Genomic DNA, 22,260 nt, shown 5'->3' with positions numbered 1-22,260 from the left:
GGACGCTATCCTCTATGCTCACAAAACATGATGTAAGTGAGAGATGGTGCAGGGGCCTGGAATGAGACAGAGACCAGAGGAAGCAGAAGCAGATTAGGGACAGAACAGGTAGGCTTGGGACACTTACCAATGACCGCTCAGCCATCTAGGCAGGCTTGGGACATTTGCCAATATCCCCTCAGCCATCTGTATGAAGCCTGTGGGTGTATACACACCTATGCCAGGTAAAGGTACAGGCTAGAGCCAAGCAAGGAACTAAGGTTCCAGAGTCTTCAAGGTTGGGGAGCTCAGAGCTGCAGACCACAGCTCTTATTACCACCTCCTCTTGGGGGATTCTCATAACAACCAATCTGGGAGAGGAGAAGAGGCCTTCTAATACCCAGGATCCTCCTATCATGGAAGGGGTGCTCTGGGGGAGGAAGCCCCTGTCACTAGAGGGGCACAAAGGCTGTCTTTGAGAGAAGAGGGCTTTTGTGGCTCCCTAAAAATTAGAGAGACCTTGATTCTTTTTTTTTATGAATTTTTTTATTGGTGTTCAATTTGCCAACATATAGCATAACACCCAGTGCTCATCCCATCAAGTGCCACCCTCAGTGCCCGTCACCCCGTCACCCCCCCCGCCCACCTCCCTTTCTACCACCCCTTGTTCATTTCCCAGAGTTAGGAGTCTCTAATGTTCTGTCTCCCTTTCTGATATTTCCCACTCATTTTTTTCTCCTTTCCCCTTTATTCCCTTTCAGTATTTTCTATATTCCCCAAATGAATGAGACCATATAATGTTTGTCCTTCTCCGATTGACTTATTTCACTCAGCATAATACCCTCCAGTTCCATCCATGTCAAAGCAAATGGTGGGTATTTGTCGAGCCCTTGATTCTGAAGCAGAGCAAGTATGCCAATGCCAGAGGCATTAGTGATAGAGATGCCTAATGACGTGTCATCAGGGCTTGGACTCCCAGGTGCTGGGCGAACCCGTGGAAGGCACCTCACCTCTCCTGATCATGTCCTTGGGACGTACCCCAAACTGGAGGTACATCTATCTCTTCAGGATAATCATCATAGCTAACCCCCACTAAGTGCTTTCTACCAGTCAGGCTCTGCTGTGAAGGTTTTTTCCCCCATCAACTCATCACACCCTGTGAGGTGGGGACGATTATCATTTCCACTTTCCAGGTAGTGAAATGAGGCACAGAGAGGATAAGAACCTTGCCCTGACTCACTCAGAAGGAAGTGAAGTAGTGGAGAGTCAACCTTGAGAGGTCTGTCTCCCGAGACGGTGGTCCTGACCATCACACCACCCTGGCTCCACATGACAATGGAGCTGGGATACACATGAGTTCCACAGATAAACATGGCAATTTTCCAATTTTCCTTAAAGATATGGAAGGAAACTCAGATACACAAAACAGATTGGGGTCTAATAGGAGTAAAATCCAAACCAGGTGAGCATTTCTATGACAAATTAAGAGATATGGAGGCTAAAGTTCCATCCCAGAACTCGGGGCACACTTGTTCTCCCCTCTGAGGCATAGGCCAAGGGAAGCACAGGGCTTACAAGATCATAAAAGTCCTTGCTATCTCTACAAAGATGCATGACTCATTCACTTGGAATGTTGAGAGCAGTAAAAATCGAAATCAGTGAGCCAACTGAATCATATAATATTTAAAAGAAATGGAGTTTTACTGCTCTCACCTACCTACCTAAATGGATATTACCAAGTAAAATGAGATCAGTTAATGAAAAAATTATGATTCACAATTAGGCCCGTGTTGCATAAAAATGTATTCTAAACATATTAAAATCCTAGGTTCCACCACATGCTCCTGTCTTCTTGCTCAGCATGGAAATAAACCACAGCAAACTTGAAAGAGGTGGGTCTTGAATGATGTAAGTCAGGGGCACGGCAGGGGCAGGAAGACCTCTTTGCTGAATTCCTGCCCAGAGCCAAGCACCACGCTGGCTGATGTCTTTACCCAAAGTTATCTCTGTCTTGTTCACAGGTGTGGACTCCATGAGGGCAGGGTGACATCTGTCTTGCTCTTTGCCATGGGAGCATCTTGAGAGGAGTTCCATATACCATTTTAAAATAAGTTAGTTGACAAGCACTCCGTAGAGCTTAGTTATTAGACATGAGGAAACCAAATGAAAAGGTTAAATGACCAATCCAAGGTCATCTGGTTTGTCAGGGGCATTGAAGAAAGGTCTGGGTCCCTCCAAACCCCACATTCTTTGCTCTATACCATAAATGGCCAACTATGGTCTGAGGGCCAAATTTGGCCCACTACCTATTTTGTAAATAATGCTTTATTGGAACACAGCCCATCCATCCATGTGCTTACAAATTATCTACAACTGCTTTAGAGCTATAGGGCAGAGTCAGGTATGTGCAAAAGAGCCCATGTGACCTAAAAAATTGAAAATACTTAACGATCTGGTCCATTAAGAAAATGTATGCAGACAACCCTGGTTGTCTTCCATTTGACATCCAAAGGACTGGTTAAGAGTACTGGTTGTGCAGTTACACTCCAGATCTACCATTCGCTGGTTTAGTCTAGCTTACCTGCACTGCCCCTGTTTTCTCATCCAGAAAATGTCATTGATAATAATAGTATCCTTTTCATAGAGCCGGTGTACATATTCCATGAGATGTCCCATGTCAGGAGCTTAGCACAAGGCCTGGCACATAATAAATGTTAGCTACTAAGGAACCACAAAGACCCTCAGCCCCACCAGGGTGCCCTTCCGACAACACCTCTTGAGTTCAGGTGGGGAAGATAAGTGGCCCTGCCCTGAGGTCCCCCGCTCTGAAAGACGTTGCTGCCGCCTAGCCCCCAGAGGAAGGACTTCCATGCCTGCTGCCAACTGGCCAACTCTTAACTGGTCCTAGACACAACGACTACCTTCTCTCTCTGGTAAGAAAGCAGTCCTACACAGTCATCAGCAAAGGAGGACCATCTGACATGTTGGGGTGACGGGCAAAGAGGCTTCAGGGAAGTGCCTAGGCTGGGACCTCTGCAAAAGTCCAGGGGTGTCTGGACACATCCGGTGATGTACCAGACCAAGAGCCATCTGTCACCCTGGGATGAGGTACCTCTCAGGAGCAAATCTAGGCTATACTGGAGTATAACTTTCCCTCCTAGTGTCCAGACCTACTTGGGCACAGTTGGCCAACAGGGGGGACACAGAAGAAGTATATATCCAGCAAGCTCCAAACCCCCCAAGGACGGCTCCTCCTGGCAGAGACTAAGCAGGCACAGTGAACTCAGCCTGGCAGCAGAGCCAGAGTTTAGAGGGTTCTGGATATGGCACAAATCCTTTAATCCCAGCCCATTCTTCACCTAGCCTGGGTGCTTGTCTGGGTGAGACAGGAGAGAGAGAGCAGACTGAGAGCAGACACCGAAAGGCCAGTTCACCAGATAGCCACACACAGGGCCCGATTGGTACCTGCATAACACAGAGGCAGGGGGGCATCCTCCCACCTTCCCTCACTATGAGCTATGTGGCATGGGCAGGTGGGCAGCCCCCAGCAGGATATGAGCAGACCCACAGGCCGGGGGAGACACTACCATGCTATGCCCCTCTGCACCGTATCCCCCAATGGCTACCTGTCTCCTCAGCATGTAAGACCAAGTCCCTACTAACACTTAGAAGGCCCTACACGGCTCCTGGTGACCCAGATTCTGAGAGCTCACACCCTACCACTGCCCCCTGTCCTCTCTACTCCAGCCACAGCGGCCTCTCACCAGACTCACCAGGCACATGTCACCTCAGGGCCTTTGCTCTTGTGTTTTCTTCTACACCTTTATGGCTAACTCCCCTCACTTCCTTTATCTCTTTACTTGGGAGTCATTTTCTCAGCAAAGCCTTTCCTAAACATTCGATCTCAGTGTTCCCTCCACACCCACTAAAGTACTTTTTCTATTTGTCTTACTTATTGTCTTTCCTGACTCAACTGGAGCCCCATGAAGTCACGGATTTGCTCTGTTCTCTGAGGAATGCCCAGTGCTTAGAAGAGTGCCTGTTCTGGCAGATGCTTAATGAATATCAGGAAGACAAATGAATGGAGTAGTAGCAGCATGTCAGGAGAGGAGTCAGTAAGCCCCCGATCCATTAGGGTCCAACTCCTCACATCCTCAGAGGGAGGATGGAGACTGGTGTCCTGTGTCAGCAAGCAGGAGTGTGAAACCAGTAAAGGCCAAGGCAAATTCCATTCGCATGTAGCTAATTTCCTACCCAGTTCACTTATGCAAGGCCATTTGAGATCATTGGTATGCTCTTAGAAGATTCCCAGGGAGTTCCATGGAATGTGGTCATTGGTGGACAACCCCGACTTCTCTCTCAGGACTCCTTGGTAAATCTTTTATATCAGAGAAGTACCTGGAATCTCTCCCAAGCATCCAGAACAGGACCATGCACAGAGGAGCCGCCCCAAAACACATGGGGACAAGAGAGAAGACAGATAAGGAAGGAGGGGGAAAGGCTGTGTCTGTTTCTTGCCTTTTCCTCTTTCTACTCTCACCTGGAAGCACTCAGAATTGGAAAGACCGCACGAAGGCCCAACATCCTAAAAACAAAGGTGCAGAGGACAATGAGGTGGTAAGAGTTAGAGTCTTCAGAAAACTAACCGAAAATGTTTGCTGGGAGTGTCTGAGTCAAACCACAGAGCCTCAGAAAGTCTGAGAGTCTGGTCCCAAAGTTCCTGCAGACATGTGGCTGCCAGCCTTCCTCCAGAGCTTACCTCTGGCTCAGTCTCTAAGGTTCTTGCTACAGAAATCCCCATCAACAAAATCAAGGGGAGGGATCCCTGGGTGGCGCAGCGGTTTGGTTCCTGCCTTTGGCCCAGGGCGCGATCCTGGAGACCCGGGATCAAATCCCACGTCGGGCTCCCGGTGCATGGAGCCTGCTTCTCCCTCTGCCTGTGTCTCTGCCACCCCCCCTCTGTGACTATCATAAATAAATAAAAATTAAAAAAAAAATCAAGGGGAGGATTTCCCTAAGAGGTCACTAACCACCCTACCTTTTAAGAGAAAAGGCACATTCAGGTCTGTGCAAAAATTACATTTCTGACACTGAGAAAGAGGCTGGCTCCTTCCTCCTCTTTGACGTCTCTCAGAGGAACCTGCCTTTTGCTTTGTGGGGGAAACAAAACCTCTGGCTCAGGGAAAGACCATTCCTGCTCATCCCTAGAATGCCCTTCTTGGCCAGCATCTGGGAAATGCTCCTCTGTCAGCTTTATCCCAAAGGGCTCCCCATGGCTGCATCTCCTGCATTGCTCAGCTTTGGGAGTCACTGTCAGCTTTGCCCCAGAGGGAGCCAACTCTTCTTATTAGACAATCAACAAGTATTCAAGCAAGTCTATTCTGCACCAGGCCTATTGCTGGGCATTGGAAATACAAGGCTACTCAGACTTGTTGCCTACCCTCAAGCAGCATACAGTCTAGTGGAAAAGCCAGTTATATAGAGAATATGATCAACATATAGAGAATGTGATCGATGCTCCAGAGTGTATAATGTGCCACTGGGTAACCAAAGAGGGAAGAGGCACATGCCGGGAAGGCCTCCCAGAGGAGAGGATGCTCCAGTTAGACATGAAGAGTAAGTGAGATTCACAAGCTCACTCTGAAGAAGGGCACTGCTAGGGCAGGACCAACAGGATCAAAGATGCAGAAGCAGGAGAGAGCACAGCGTGGGGACTCACGGCCTTGAACAGATGGCTATCCACAGCTGAAACCAGGGAAGAAGAACCAGAGCTGCTGGGGCCTCAGTCGACCTGGAACAGCGGGATGTATAGAACCATAATGAGAATGGCAAGTCTGAAAGGCCAGGTCTGGCCATATCATTTGGAAATAATCTATAAGCCTGTAAGCACATATGGCAAAGCCCAACACACTAACCATCACCAAAGTACTGTCTCCAGTGGCAAAATGCATTATTTGTGGTCCAGGGAGGAGCAAAACTGCAGGCCAGTCTTGGGTGTCTTTACAAACCGTCTGCCCCTTGAGCTGATCCCTTGTACGCTGTACCCCCGTTCCATTGTGCTGCCCCTGCCAGGTGGTGAGGCCAGGCCGTCACAGTGGCCTGGGATGTAGGGCCTACCCTTCCCATCACAGAGAAGAGGAGACTGTAGCCCAGAGACATGTCCCCAGCCTGCCTCCATGTTCTGAGCCAAGACACACTGGTGTGAAGACTGTGGAAACTTCAGGCCCTGAGAGACTTCCCAGCCAGTCTGCGCGGTTCACTGCAACGTTAAACCACTGGAATACTTCCACAGCGCTGGAGTCCCTCCGGTTGGCCTTGCTACCCCAGCTGCTCTGGCTCTCTTCTTGGAATATTCCAGCAACTACAAGGTATATACCTGATCTGGCCAGCAGTCCCAGGGCCTGGCCTCGCACTGCAGCCAGTGTTCATGCCCGTGTCTAGCTGGTTACAGTATATTTTGACAATCACTTGCTCTGAACCCTTCCTAGGAGGCCCCCTGTGAATAAGAATCCCAGAGAACTTTGACTCGGCTCAGCTGCTTCCCCATGTTAATGCCCAGTTCTCATTGTGCCTGACCTGTTTTCTGGAAAGTTCTACTCGTGATCACATGGGGCATCGAGAATCGCCACATTATGGTCTCAGAGATATGCCCGCAGTGCCCCACTAATGAGAGCGGAGAATTACAGATACACGTCCTGACAGCCTCTATGCTAATTCACAGAGACAGGAGGGAAGTGGGGCAAGAATGGGGCACTTATGAGGCTTTGAGCAATTAAAGCAACAAAAGCCATGGCTCTGAGGGTTGTGCACAGGGGTACCCGCCAGCACCAGGAGTACATCTGGAGACTCTGCCAAGGCTTTCGAAGCTCCTGAAGCCACTGATGCTGGAAGCAGAGAGAATGCTTCCAGCGTGAGGGCCACTGCTTGGGTGAGCAGCCCAAATGAGGGCCTGCCCAGCAGCTTTCACTCCAGGGTCTTGGCGGTGCGGAGACCACACAATGGAGTGGAAAGAAAATGGCTTTTGGAGTGAAGCAGCCATGGTGCTGCTGCCCAGCCCCGTCCACTTCTGACTGCCTGTCCCCTCCAGGACCGCATTCCTGGCGATCCCCATCTTTAGGAGCCATGTAGCCAGTTCCTGCTGTGCACTTTACTCCCAGGCACTGGGAGCTCTTTGGAGAAGCTGCAGGAGAGGCTAAGCCCTGACCTCCCCAACACCCATCTCTGTTCCTTGGATTTGGGGATAAATCCTAAAATAGCAGGGGAGGGGGTCACATCACACAGTTGCTGCTGGAGGCCCAAGTGATCTAGAGCTCCCACCGCAGGGCTGGGCGGCAGTACTGGTGGAAGCCTGTGGAGGGGAGACAGAGCCACTGGGAACTGAGCTCACATCACTTGGGACCCCTCAGCCCACTGCCTGCGCTGAGCCACGTCTCCATGGGAAGCAGCAGCTCGGCTTCTAGGGCTTCTAGAGCCTCTCTTCGGTCACCTTTAGCGATATCTTCCCAGGAAAGGGGTGGAACCTTCTTGTTTCTTGTGGTTTTACTCAATTTACTATATGTTCCTCTTTCTGGCAGGGTCAAGAAGGCTTCTTTGAGAGTGTGTGGGGAGGGGCCTAGCTTGTGCCCGCAGCTAGTCCTATAGCCACTGCTATTTGTGTTTCTGCCCTCAGGCCATGCTCAGAGCCAAAGGTTTGGGTGTTTAGTGCTGAGATCCAGAACCCAGTAATGAGGAGGCAGGGAGAAAGTGGAACAGACCGGCAGGCCCCTGTCCCGGGTAGCTGCCTGCTGCGGGCACTAGAACCTGTGTATGAGGTTTATCTAGGGGACAGGCATAGATGGTCCTGTCCCCTGGTCCTCCTCCAGGAGTGGAGAAGTGTTCTGAGATGAAGAGACACTTTCCAGGAGTGTTCTGGAGATTCTTCTCTCTCCACTCCTGGGGTGCTGTTCAGTCTCTCTGGACAAGGCCTGCAGCCTGGACCTTCAAGCCTCTGTCTTCTCCCATAAAATGGGAACAACCTTTCAAGCTGCTGTGTAGAGTCAGTATGAAGTCAGCCTTCGGAAGGATGAAGGTGAAGCATTAAATAATGGACTTTGCCTTGCCGAATATCCCAGATAAGAACTCTTAGAGGATGTTTCCTTTTCTTCCACTCCATTTATTTTTTTTCTTAACAGCTTTATTGGGGTATAATTTATATACCATAAAATTCACCCATTTCAAATGTGCAATTCAATGATTTTTAGAAAAATTTTCTTCTACGCTTGAGATGCCTTGTTGCAAGTTTTATTGGGGGCTAAAAAGAAAAGGCTAATTGGATATTCAAGAAGGTACATTTTTCTTGTAGGCTTTCAGCAAACTCCTGCCTGCTGGCTTCCTGCTGGTGAGAAGTCACTGTTATTCCTACTAAAGAGCCTAGTGTTTGGGCCTCGCCAGAGCAGCCCAGGCCGGTCCCATCAGGACCCAGCATCCCAATACTACTGCTGAGGCCGAATTTGCTCCTGCGACACAAGGATGGTTGGCACATTGAATAGCAGGCCAGTCCCGGCTGCCTGCAGCTGGCCTTCTGCTGTGCCATCTCCACAGCCTGGGATATGTGTCTCATTTCCCTTCTCTTCCCTTCCAGCATCCAGCCCAGAGGTCACAGCCAGCCCCTGTGTGCAGGCCCAGCCACAGCAAGGTGCTGAGAGCTTGGGGAAAGAGGTAGCCAGAGGACCAGGAGGCCTCAGCCCGCTCTCACCTCCAAAACTGGGCAAATCTGCTACTCCTTGGGCCCCCCCTCTCTTCTTTAAGATGGACCCAGTGTTTGGGTTTTATTTGGAGAAGAAAGGAGAACTTTAGCACATCATTGTGGTGCTTTCCTTATCCTGGAAAAACAACACACTGTGCTGCTACCGGGGCTTCCCAAGGGGATATTTTCAGATTTTTTAAACACCCTTTGATGTGCTCAGAGCCCTAATAATAAGGAAATAAAGTATTCTCCATAAGGTATTTCCCCTCTCTGTGCTTCTAGGGGTGCATTAGAATTCATGCTAAAGGTCTTTTGCCAGCAGCCCTCACAATTAGGCTTTCTATTCTAGGGATCCTCAGAACTGCTAAAAGAAAGAAGTGAAATCTGACAAGAAAAAGCTTGGAGCTAATCAGAAGAAAGGAGCCCTGACAGTCTCAGGTCTGACACCATTAAAATCTTCTGCTCGACGACTTTATTCATCGTGGCAAAGGCAAATCTGGGAGATCTTCCTCTGACACCTGAAGGAGATTGTGGGGAAAGTGTGAGGCTTCTCCAGAATGCTTCATTATCAGGCAGTGCTGGGGATTGCTCTGCAAGGGCCTCTTCCTGCAGGGGCTCTGGAGTCAGCTGGGTGACCTTGGTCAAGCTGGGTGACCTTGGTCAAGCTCCTGAGCCTGTCTGAACCTGAGCTTGCTCATCTGTTTGTTTTTTTTTTTTAAAGATTTTATTTATTCATGAGAGACAGAGAGAGAGAGGGGCAGAGAGAGGCAGAGACACAGGCAGAGGAGAAGCAGGCTCCACGCAGGGAGCCCAATGTGGGACTCGATCTCGGGTCTCCAGGATCATGCCCTGGGCTGAAGGTGGCTCTAAACCACTGGGCCACCTGGGCTTCCCCTGCTCATCTGTTTAATGGGGATTATGATATCTACCTCCAGCTCCCGGCAGAGATTAAGTGTGGTGGTGGCCGTCAGTAAAGTGTTTGGCCAACCATCAGATGCCGGGTAACTGGATTAGCTTCCTGTCATCAGGATGACTGAGCGGTCTAAGGCGCTGCACTCAGGATCAGTTTCCTGTGGCTGCTTTAACAAATGAGCACAAATGTAGTGGCTGAAGGCAACACAAACGTATTATCTTGCAGCTCTGGAGACCAGGAGCCTGACAAGGGTGTCTCTGATATAAAACCAAGGCGTTGGCAGCCTGCATTCCATTCCAAATATTCTAAGGGAGGATCTGTTTCCCTGGATTCCTGCATCTTTGAATCCTCTCCAGCTTCCAGGGGCCGCCCACCTTCCATGGCTCACCGCCCTCTTACTCCAAGGCCGCTGCCAACAACAGTGGCTGGTGTCCTCTTCGTGTGGCATCAATCACTCTGACTCTCTCTCTTCTGATCCCCTTTTCCACTTCTAAGGAGTCTGAGATTACATCGGGCCCACCTGGATCATCTGGGATGCTCCCCTATTTTGAAGTCAGCTGATTAACAACCTCCATTCCACCTGCAACCTTAATTCCCCACTGCCATGTAAGGTAACAGATTCACAGGTTCCAGAGATTACTAGCACACGCACACCTTTTGAGGGGAGGTGGTCGTTCTTCTGCCCGCCCCAGTAAGAGTTCCATCACGGTGGGTTTCACCATCATCGATAAAAAGAAGATTCCAATACCTTGCCCTTAGGGTTGTAGGAGGCAAAGGAATGACACCTAACATTTGTTGAGCTCAACCATATGCCAGCACGGATCTCAGCACAGCATTTGCCCATCCCTGACACTCCAGTGAAACTGCACATGGGGATGTGACCAGGGTTATCAGGGCAGGACCGACAGCCAGGTCCTCCAAAGGAGCAGGTGCACATGGCCATGAGCTATGCAGGGGCCTTATCCCTGACCTTGAAGCCACCTTGGCACTGCCTCCCTCACACACCAGCCAATGAACAACAAAGGAGAGCCGCAGACGGTGCAAAGCAGGTACTGTGGCAGTCACCATTCTGCATGGGGAAGAATCCCCACTGGCTCTGATTGAGGCATCCCAGGTTCCAAATGGCTCCTGACCATTGGTCTTGCTTCCTCCTGCTGTGCTTTGGACTGGGAACTGGCATTTGGCTACCCAAAATTCTGGCATTCAAAACTCCCTAAAGAGAAGAAAAAGACTCCTAACTTCGGGAAACGAACTAGGGGTGGTGGAAGGGGAGGAGGGTGGGGAGTGGGGGTGAATGGGCGACGGGCACTGAGGGGGGCACTTGACGGGATGAGCACTGGGTGTTATTCTGTATGTTGGTAAATTGAACACCAATAAAAAATTAATTTATTAAAAAAAAACTCCCTAAAGCTGCAGTTCTTTTGTTTTTTTTGGGGGGGGGGGCGGGTCCTCATCTGAGAATCTAATGAAACCTATGACCACCCCCCAGAAAATGTACACTGATACATGCACAGGACAATCTGCCTTCAGTTTCATGGCAGCCTTGAGTGGTAGTATGATGCAAAGCAGGGGTTGGCAAACTTTTTTCTTTAAAGGACCAGGAGTCACTATTTCGGGCTTATGGGCCACGTGGCCTCAGTCACAACCACTCTGCTCTGCTGTGTTAGGGAGAAAGCAGGTGCTATGTAAATGAGGGGGTGTGGCTGTGCGCCAAGAAAACTGTTCATAATCACAGGCAGCAGGTCACATGTGGCCTGTGGGCTGCAGTTTGCCAAACCTTGGAGTGGTCATAGCACAGACCGTGGATCCTGGCTGCTTCATCTACTAGATGGAGGACACTTAACCGCTCTGAGCCTTGGGTTTCTCACTTGTAAATGAGGATAACAATACCTACTTCATAGGGTTGTAGTAAGGAAAGTAGGAGTATATCTGCATCAAGCACTCAGAACGGTGCCTAGCACCTAGTAAGCTCAGTCAAGCATCGGCTGGGGTCTGTTGGCTGGTCAAGAGCCTCTGCCTCCAGGAAGCTGGCTTTCATACACCTCTCTAGCTCCTCTGAGTCTCTGGTATCTGCCTCATGGGACACAACCCTAGCCCACCTGGCCAGGGCTCAGTGAGGCCTCACTCAGCCCCACTGGGAAGGACAAAACACAATTATGATTTGGAATGTTTAAGTCCCTGCAAATGGGATGCTGAGCAAGGCCAGGGAGAGAGAGAAATCAGGCCCCATGCCCTGCAGGGGCCGGGAGCTGGCAATGGTTAGGAGAAAGCAGCCCCCACAGGTGGGCTAGGATTCAGGAAGGTGGCAAATCCTAGCAAAGAACTAGAGAATGAGCCAGGGGCCTAGGAAGAAGCATCATTATTTCTGTCTGGCTGGCATGGCAGGTGAGGGACGGGAATTCATCGGACTCTGGGAGACCATTCCAGACACTATATGTCGACCTCTCATAGCCAGCCAGACCCCATGCGTTCTCCAGAACCAGAGCTGGAGCCGGAGCCGAGCCTGCACAGGGTGGAGTCTGGGCCCAGGTGTGGCCGAGCTCACCACTGAGGGGCCAGGCAGGCAGCGGCAGCCGGAGCCCAGCATGTGCTGGAAACACACTCCGGGAAATGCAAGAGGACGTGATTAGAAATTATGCAGAATGAAAGCTTCCATTAAAGGTCCGAGCCTTTATGCTCTAAGCCAACCATATAAAGAACATGTGAAAAACTCACTTTAAGGAGTGACAAATGTGTGTATCTTAGGAACCAGGATTTATAGGTGCCATTATGTGCTACTTTAAAACAACCCTTTAAACCTAGAATCCTGCCTAGGAGATATAATGAACTCTGAAGCACATGCCATCATTTTTTTTTCCCTCAGAGCTGACAGCCTGGAGCTGAGCACCCGGACTTCTAAATATACACCTCACTGTTCACACATAAAACACAGTGTTTCCACACATCAATTTCTTGGAATGAACTAGCTGGCCGACCCTGATGATGTTCAAGTGGCATGCTTCTCCCGGCACAGATGTAGCGATGGGAAAACCTGGGCTCAGCTGGGATGAAACGTGACCCTTCGCACTAGGACAGTCTGCAGCCCGACCCACCAGCCCATCACCGGATGCCTGCAGTGGCACCTCCTAGGTGCTGGGACGGGTTGCAGAGAAGTCCCGGCTTTGGGAAGCCTGCAGCAGGAAGGAAGCTGGGAAGGGTGTGTGTACCTCTCCTCTAATATCACTCTACCCTCCCCTCCTCTCCCGTCTCAGCCTCTCCACAGAAGCATCTTCTGGTGGTAGGGGAGCAGCCCTGTGCTGGAACGCAGTGGCTCCCAATGTCAGTGAGCAGCAGGCTTACCCAGAGGGCTGGTGAAATCACAGATGAGGTGATCACTGGGCCCCACCCCGGGAGTCGCTAACTCAGCAGGTCTGGGGTAGAACTTGAGAATATGAATATACATTTCTAACAGGTTCCCAGGGGATCCCGAGGCTGCTGCTTGGGAGCCTGCTCTGGGAACCAGGCTATAGAGGTGATTGGAGTCCCAGGCCTCCTTCTAGTCTGGCTCTGCGGCTCGTACCCTCCATACGTGGGCAAGTCCCCCTTCTCTTTACCTGTTTTCTCCTGGGTAAATGCAAGGGGTTGGGACAAGATGAGCTCAGGCCCTTCAAATACAGTGATTCTAGGGTGCTCCAGATCACACATTCTGGCTCACACAGGGACTGGTTGCTTCCACTTAGAAGCAGAATGGTGAAGGGAACCTTTATACCTCTAGTTCAACTCTTGACTTTATAAATAAAGTCCAGCAAGGTTAAATGACTTGGCCGAGGTCACACAGATAGGTAGCAGCTGATTCTTAGACTGGAAAAGGAGAAAGCCCCCGAATGCCCTCATTCCTTGTTTAGTGCTCCCTCTGCCACCCATGAGGATTCTGCTACATGGCTCTGGGAAAAGGCAACCTGCTTGACCAATAAGTGTTTCCAGTACCTCGGAGGCATCCAAACCCTAGAGCCTGAGCCTTGTGCAAATCAGCGAATCCCTCTACAGAGACTCCTCACCGATGCTGGTGTCTGGATCTAGAGCTACAGAAACACCTGCAACCCATATGTCAGGCCAGCAGAAAGCTCAGAGGTGCTCTGCAGGTGTGGAGGGAGAGGACATTAATCATGAGATCCAGGGACCATTAAACCAGGCTCCCAGAGGAGGGAGAATTCCTGGTTTGCTCAGTTTTTACCAGCTGTATCCTTGCACATGGGCACACACACACACACACACACACACACACACACACACACAGACTCACACACAGTCACAGAAGGTCACAGCAGCCGACAAAGGCTGTTCTGAAAACAGATTCTTCTAGTCCCAAGTGGCTGCTCACCACATATAGCAAGACCATTAAAAATGTGTCATTTCAAAGACAAGAGAACACTTGTAAAAACAAACTTTCAAGAAGAAATATTATGGGGCTCCACTCTGGTTAAACAGCCCCCATCTGAGTCCTTCAGTACAATTTATAGCAGAGCAGGATCTCAGGAGCGAGGGTGTTTCTGGGTTCAGTCTGTTCACAGGTTCCTGGGTGCCCAGGCTAGGGAGGTCCCAGGGCTGGTTGCATCATCACTTCCAGCAGCTATTGGCTTGCTCGACATCTTTTCATTATTGTCCTCAGCCATGAATCTCCTAGCCCTGGCAGCTGTGCCTGTATTTCAGTGAAGAGAAGTGGGTTTCTCCTTCGAGAAAGTTAACACATAGGTCCTCCCAAACCCAAACCCCTGCAGGACCCAGAAAGGCTTTGAATCTACGTCAAAAGAGCCATCAAAGAAAATAGGCCATTTTCAAACAAAATCCATTTCTCGAGCATGACGGTAAAAATATTTATCACATGAAAGATGTGAAAACCTTTATGATGTCTCAATGCTCTGTATTATGAATGCAGCATGTGTCCGGCGGAATGTGTGCAAAAAAACCAGTCATGCCTATGATTTTGATAGTGGGAAAAATTAGTCTTTTCCATCTGGCAAATTCTTAATTTACCAAACCAGTTGTGCTGTATGGGCATATGAGGCAAAGGAAAGAAGTGAGCCCAGCATTCCTGCCAGACAAAATAAGCAAAGGACTTGGACAAAGAAACTCAACACATCCCGGCCACAGGGAATAGGGGTCCCATGTTTATCTCTCTCTGTGAGCTATGGCTTTGGATGGCATCCACTCATACCTCACACACAAGGTTACACAAGGCACTTCACTGGGCCTCAGGATTACACACAGGGTCTGAAAAAGTTCTTCAGGGAATTTCATAATCATGAGTGTTTCCCCGACCAAGGGATTTTCAAAGTGCATGACAAAGCTCAATTCTATGTCCCAGAAAGGATGGTGAGCGGGCAAGCCAAGTCTCCTGGGCTTAGATCCGAGGATAAGAACTCTATTCAGAGACTGTGTGGCCCAAAAGTTCGACCTCTTTCTTACGCCTTGAGGTTCACGGATGACCAGAGAGGGCACTCAGAAGCTCAGCCTCTCATGTGCCCATGAGCATGTCTTTCTCTTCAGAAAAGAAAGGCCCCCTAGTTCTAATGCCCTTTCTTTCTGGGTGGGTGGCTCAAACAGAAGCTCCATGACAGGTCCTAACACATTGACAAAAGACACATTAGCTTGCCCGACCTTTTCTGGGTACCCACAGAGAAGCAAAAATTAAACTCCATGCATTTGTGTAGTTACGAATGAAAAGTAACCTATCCAACTAATTTGCATCAAGATGCTACTGTGCAGAGAGACAACCTAGCCTAGTGATGAAGTACAAGGACTCTGAGCCACACTGCCAGAGTTTGGAACATGGCATCCTGACTTACTAGCTGTGCGGCCTTGTGCAAATCACTTAACCCCTATGGACCTCAGCTTCCTAATGTAGGAAATTGGGGATAATCATAACACCTGCTTCCTTGTGGGGTTATTGTGAGGACTGAGTAAATTAACAAAAGAATCTCTTGCATTCTATGTGCTACATAATTGTTGGCAACTGTTACTATTATTATGGGTCAGGCATTCTGCTGAGCGCTAGGGATAAAATTGTAAACAGAAACAGTGAGGAGTTGTTGGGATGGCTACTTAACACCTCTGTGTCTTACCTACTAGTGTCCCTACCAGTGTCTGGTTCACAGGGTAACTTAGAACACAAGGCTCCTCTACCCTCCCTAAAAGGATGGAGGGACCCAGGGCCCACTGGTATCTGGGGATGAAGGGCCTTGGGATACCCAAGAAAGGTCTGTCTCTGCTCTTGGCTCTCTACCCCATTCCTGCTAAAGTCAGGGGAGGAAGAAAAGTCAGGAAAAGCCATATGGATGTAAAGGAGCCTAATGCCATAATGTGAGGGTCTCTGTATCCAGACTGATCACCTTGGGTTGGGGAATTGTGTGAACAGGTGGCAATGTTTTCCTGCCAGGCTGGTCACTCTGTGCAGACCAGGTCAAGGAAAGACAGATCCCCATCCTATAGGTCAGTCAGTCTGCAGGGAGACACCAAAGATTCCTCCCGGCTTGGGGGGTGATCCACCAGGCTGCCCTCTGCTCCTGAGGATCATAACCCAGTGGCCATGGCACCTTGGCAATCACAGAAACAGCTCGGGCAGATGGCCTGCATGAACCAGAGTGGCCTGAAGGTGACAAGCCTCTCCACTATTGGAAGTGATCAAGTGGAAGCCTCTAGAACCTCTCGCACACATATAACATCATCTTGTACAAGACATATCATGGTTAGCTCCCTGGCAAAGTCAGCCCCATGCTAACCTCTTCACCTCTGCAGGCCCCAGTAGGAGGAATGTTACTGCTGCCCATGTGCTGGGCACTAAACTCTCTCAAGGGGAGGCTCACCCGGCCTAGCAGTCATGCCTTCCTGAGCCCTCCTCTCCATGCAGTGCTCACCAGCTCAGTGCAGAACCCAGAGGGTAGAAGGTTCCCCAATACATATGTGAGGCAAAGCTGGAGCCTGAAAGGACCACAGGAACACATCCATCTAGACCAGCTCTTGGCCTCTACGGCTCATAACTCACAATAAGACCCATATGTCATGTTACACAGTCCACCCATGCAGACTGGCATTAGGAAAATCACAAGTTACAGAGCCATCTTTAGTCTTACTCTGTGGGACTGATTCTGGTATATTCTATGTTATTCTGTTAAGAAGGAATGCTGGTCATGACCTAGGAAACTGATTCTATGACCTACAAATGAGTTGGGACTCACATTTTTAAAAATATGAATCTAGATCAATGGGTTGTGACCTTTTAGAAACCAATGCTCCCTTTACATAAGTGTTAAAATCACCACCCTCCTTTCTTATTATGTGAAATTTGAAACAGAATGATTAAATATCCCAATTAAAAACAAATAAAAGCAATGGGCATTTGGAACATGCTTTTTCAATATATGCATGCCACCTAACCCGACTGTCCCAAGATTTTGATCCAGATTCCTCCACCGAAGGAGAAAAGGTGCTCTCCCCACTGAAAATAGCTTAGGACAGTGGTTTCTAAGAGCTTCCAAGAGCCCCTTGAGGAGGGTGGACCCTATTGGGGGTGTGGGAGGTCTGAAGTGGCTCTTTCCCCTTTTCCCACTACAGCTGTAATTTAGACTGTTTACATACTAAAATTTTGCATAGGGAACCCTTTAGAGAAAGGTCAATGGCTAAAGAAGATGATTTAAACTCCACAAACTGGTGAGTTAATCCATGTCATTTTGCAGGGGAAAGAAGGAGGCCAAGTCATTCATTCTATAAGGAACGTTCCGAGACTTGCTGAAGATGGCACAGAAAGGCAAAGTTGGGGCTAAAGTGAGTGTGGTGGGAGACACAGGACAGGAAGTAAAACCTGGGCAGTCACTCCCCAACCTTTAAACTATTTCAAAAAAGCTTAGCAATAAGGACACACACAGATCAATGAAGGAGCCCAATTCCTTGACTATGGGTTAGATTTTTGGAAGACTCAGGGTGGAAAAAGTCTCCCCTACTGGGAGTCAAGAGCCTTCCTTAACAGCTACATGTCTTTGACTAATAAAAGATGGGAAATAAACTGATCATCTTTGAACAGAGGCAGTGTGTTTGGAGGAGAGCATCTTTTTAACCTGAGGTCCTAGAAAGGTCCTCAGGAGGCAAGAAAACAGCTATTTCTTTGTGTTTCCACCAGCCAAGTGTGCTACCTGTGCTCATGGTGGAGTGGGGAGGGGGGCTCTGTTAATACACTGAGACTACAGAAGCCAATGCTGAGTGTGAAGCTCATGGCTCTCTAGCACCTGCTACATCAGGTGCTCTGCCCTAAGGGAGATCACCTACCACTTGATCATCAGAACCATCCCAGAACTACTGGTTCTGGTTGTAGCTGCTGCCCTCTTGTTCCTTCAGATGGGCTTTTCTGACCCAGAGCCAGACAAGAGAGGCAAGACAACAGATGGTCTTCTTGGGGCTTCCAGCAAACTCCTCCCAACACAGCAGAGGCTGCCATGCTGATCTGATGGCCAGACAGAGGCCATATCCTAGCTTGAGACCAAGTCCCAGCTAGCTGTAAATGTCTCCGAGGGTTGGAGTCAGCCCAAGAGACATACCTGCACATATTCTTATACATGCAGGGTACAGACAGGCGCCACCCCTGAGGCCACAGCTTACCCTGAGTTCCTAGCCCTGGCTGTATGTATGTTAAAGCCACCTGGAGAGAAAAAGAAAAAAAAAAAAAAGCACAACAAGCCTATTGATGCCCAGGCTCTACCCTAGACTGACCAAATCAGAATATCTGGAGATGTCATCCAAGATTTTTTTTTGTTGTTTTTTGTTTTTGTTTTGCTTTATTGCCTTGTCTTTCCAGGTGATTCCAATAAGCAGCCAAGACTTAGAATCACTAGGATGGGAAAATGATTTACAAAATTCAGTGTATACATAAGAATCCATCTGGAAAGTCTGGTAAAAAATACAGATGCATCCCAAGATGGCCCATCCCCAGAGATTCTGGAGCAGAAGGTCTGGGACAGGCACAAGAAATTGGCTCCCCCCTGATCAACAGAACTTCATGTCAGTCCAAACCATCACAAATCTCAAACAACAAGCAACCCTGAATGTTTTATCCCCTGACCCAATACCATCATCCCTTTATGTACCATCAATGATTTATTGGACAAATACTATGCCTTCTCTCTGATGTAGTAGTATATTATCATACCCCCTTTCATACAGCCTTTTGGAAGCTTCATCACTGATGACTGCAAAGTCTATTTTCCTCATTTGGGCATCATGATGTCTCATTTTCCCAATGTGAGTATCAAATGGCCCTTTTTCCACAAGGCAAATGATAGAGGATTCTTTGATATACTCACGAGCCGGGGGAGAAAAAGCAGGTCTGTCAAGGACCTGGGCTGCAATGGCCCTCAGCCCCTGACTGATAAGCTCAATCCTCCTTCCTTCCTGCCATGCAGTTTTATAAATAGCCATTTATAGTTTTATAAAAAGTTTACTAAATATTTCTAAAACAACAGACTTGTTTTAAGATTCTGAGTCTTTTCTCTATGCCACAAACTCTTTAGGTGCTTGATTCAGTGTTCCTTAGAACACACTTTGAGAAACAGGGCAGCTGAGGCTAGGCTGCAGGGAGGATGCTGGGAGATAAAAGCAGGCCCAGGTTGGGGGATGCCGGACCTCACAGCCTCCTCACTGAGCTGCATTTCCCTGAGGCATCTGTAGGCAGGATTCTTAGGACTGGAGGCTTTTTCACACAGGAACCCCAGGAATCAAAGGACACTTCACTTTAAGAATGTCCAGCTTTTGGGGCACCTGGGTGGCTTAGTGGTTGAGCATCTGCCTTTGGCTCAGGACATGATCCCGGGGTCCTGGGATCGAGTCCCATGTTGGGCTCCCCACCAGGACCCTGCTTCTCCTTCTGCCTGTGTCTCTGCCCCCCCTCTGTCTCTCATGAATAAATAAATAAAATCTTTAAAAAAAAAAAAAAGAATGTCCGGCTTAGTGAACAGCTATTACTGACAGTGTGGCAGATCCCACCGGTGTTATAACGGGGAAAGGTTTCCAACTACTGCAGGAGGGAAACCCAGATGAGGCCGACAGGCTCCCTGCCTTCAGTGACCTCACACTCTAGTAGGCGGTAGACCAGCGAACAGGTGTATCACCATCACCCTGGGCGGCCTCGCAGGCCGGCTGGATGGATGAACGGTCAGACAGACAGATGGTCATCCTGCTGAAGCCAGGGTTTGGTAGGAAGAGTTTCAGGCACCACTGCTACCTCTTGATATGGGCCAGCAGAACCCCGCACTTTCTATGTCACTGCGAATGAGCCAGCTCTGAGGATTTTATTTCTTGGATCCCAGGAGCCAGAAAAAGCAGTCGGAGTTGCTATAAACACAAAGGAGCAAGTCTGCTTTCTTGCCTTTGTGAATATCTCAGACAGTGCGGAGCTAATGAAGGCCCCAAACCATGGTCCCAGACTGTTCCTAGGGACTTCACAGAGGGAGTAGATGAAAGGCACCAGGACATCTCTGAAAATCTGTCCCTCATTATAAGCGGTTCAATGCCTCAAGGCAACATGCAGTCTCCACTGTATCCATCTGCAGCTTCCCCTTCATCAGTGGCCCAGACTGTTCTGGGTAGTGGTTCCTACCCAGAGAGGAGAGGTCCTCGGAGGCAGGTGAGGCAGCACTTGCCCTCCAGCATCGCAGAGATCAGGTCCTCTGCATCACCCACCCATCAGCAACAGCCACTTGGTGTGGGAGCCCAGAAAAGTGGTCAAGAGTGTGGGCTCTGGATTTAACACACAAGGGCTCTACCTATAGTCTCTGTGACTTTTGTGCAAGTTCCTGAATCTCTCCTTAGCACCCTGGCTTACTTGGCTGTAAAAAGGGGATTTAAAAAAAAAAAAAAAACCTACCTCCGAAGTGTTGGGAAGAGTACATGAAATATTTCATGTAAAGTGCTGTCAATGCCTGGGACATGGGAAGCATCCAATCTATGTTATCTTGTAGTGGTACAACTGAGGTCACCATTGCTCTATGGAATGGATGCAGCACAAAACACAGAAAGACCAAGGGCTGAGACACCAAACTGCAAGGGCCTGTTCTGAGCTGTACTAGATGCATGACCTTGCACGCCTAACCTCTCTGAGCCTCAGTCTCCTCATCTCTGAGATGGATATGATAATGGCATGTGCCCTCTGCCACACAGGATTTGCATATGTGTTGAACACTATTTTTGTGCCAGTTTTATTATCAGCATATCTAGAATAGTCTCTTTGTGCCCCTCAGCCTGGTGCAGGAGTGGCTTATCTGATCCTTCAGCAGAGCTAATAGGACAGGAGCCCCCTGCAACAGTGAGGCCCTCTCCCCAACAACACCTGAGGGATCTTGTTCTACAGATAACCAAGGAACTCGAAGATCCACTCAGAGCTCATCTAAAAGCTGGGTTTTGTTAACCAGCAGGACTAGGAGGAGTGCCCCAGAGGGAAGCTTGCTGAATGCATTGCCAGGATCGTGTCTTTTATAAGGTCCAATACCAAACTCTAAGGTGGGAATGGGGTCAAGTAAGGTCTAGCTGAAGGTCCTTGTCCTTGGGGGAGCATTCTTTGATCTCCCAACTCCTCGTTCGCCTCTTGAAACTCAGTACACTGGCTGTATACAGCAGTCTGTGTCTTGTTGGCCAGCCTCTGTTTCTCATGTTTCTGTCCTGGCCCATCAAAGGGAACTTTTAGCTTCTCAGAAGATGGGAAGAAGTCCGCACTTCTCCATACATCTTACTTCCTATCACTAGGATTTGAAGAAGGCACTATCCTCCACACAGTGTGCTGGGTAAGTGACCACCTGCTAGACCCATCATTCCTCTGGTCTAGGCTTGGGACCATGACAGGATGAGTATTTCCTGTCAAAACTTTGACCTTTTGATCTTTATCTGACTCCCTTCTACCACGTGGCTGCTTGAGGTGTTGGCAGACACAGGGAATTGACTGAAAGATCCCTTTATGACCTGCTAGCTAGTTGGCTTGGACGATTCTTAGACTCCTTCCTTCCTCCAGAGAACTTATTCTCTCCACTGTAAGCCCTATGCTTGGCCTACAGCAGCACGTCACCAAGACCTGTCCCCACACTTGAAGAGCAGGAATGACCTGCAGATGCCATGGAGGGCCCATGCTGCCTCCTTGGTCTCCAACCACCTATGGCCCCAGGATACAACTTCTATGCTCTGTCGAATACTCTTTCCCCACCTATGTGTGCTCAACCCAGAAAGCTTTGCCTGGGAGTCAAATGTCCTTCCCAGTGACTTCTTGATTCCTCCCATCTGCACCCAAGAGCCCCTGCACATCAGGCACTCTCTCACTTGCATCTTCCTCGTGCATCCATCATCTATGCGATCCCGTGTCCTGTCTCCTCCATCCAATACATCTTCTCCTGGGCTCCCCACATTCTATCCTCTCATCTTCCTGCTTTATTTCAATTCCAGCCTTCTTGTGGCAGAAGTCTACACTGTCTGCCTTCCCCCATCCATCCTTATAGTTGGTTCTCTAGCCCTCTCATGGTCCTGACAGTTCCCTGATGGCTGGGCTATGCCCTCAAAGGCATGTCTGCATCCCTAAAACACAGCATGGGGCTTAGACATGATAAAAGTACCACAGATGTTGAAGGAATGAATAAAT

At 49.1% G+C, this 22,260-nt stretch overlaps 1 protein-coding gene across 2 annotated transcripts in view; it reads right to left on the bottom strand.

The window, feature by feature from the left end:
- GALNT18 (polypeptide N-acetylgalactosaminyltransferase 18) overlaps positions 1-22,260 on the bottom strand; it is a 340,729-nt gene that overhangs the window by 175,436 nt on the left and 143,033 nt on the right. The window lies entirely within an intron of this gene.

This window comes from Nyctereutes procyonoides, unplaced genomic scaffold (assembly GCF_905146905.1).
Source record: "Nyctereutes procyonoides isolate TBG_1078 unplaced genomic scaffold, NYPRO_anot_genome, whole genome shotgun sequence".
In the NCBI taxonomy this organism is placed as follows: domain Eukaryota; kingdom Metazoa; phylum Chordata; class Mammalia; order Carnivora; family Canidae; genus Nyctereutes; species Nyctereutes procyonoides.
Note: the sequence above shows the minus strand (reverse complement) of the source record. Positions and strands in the feature narration are given on the sequence as shown.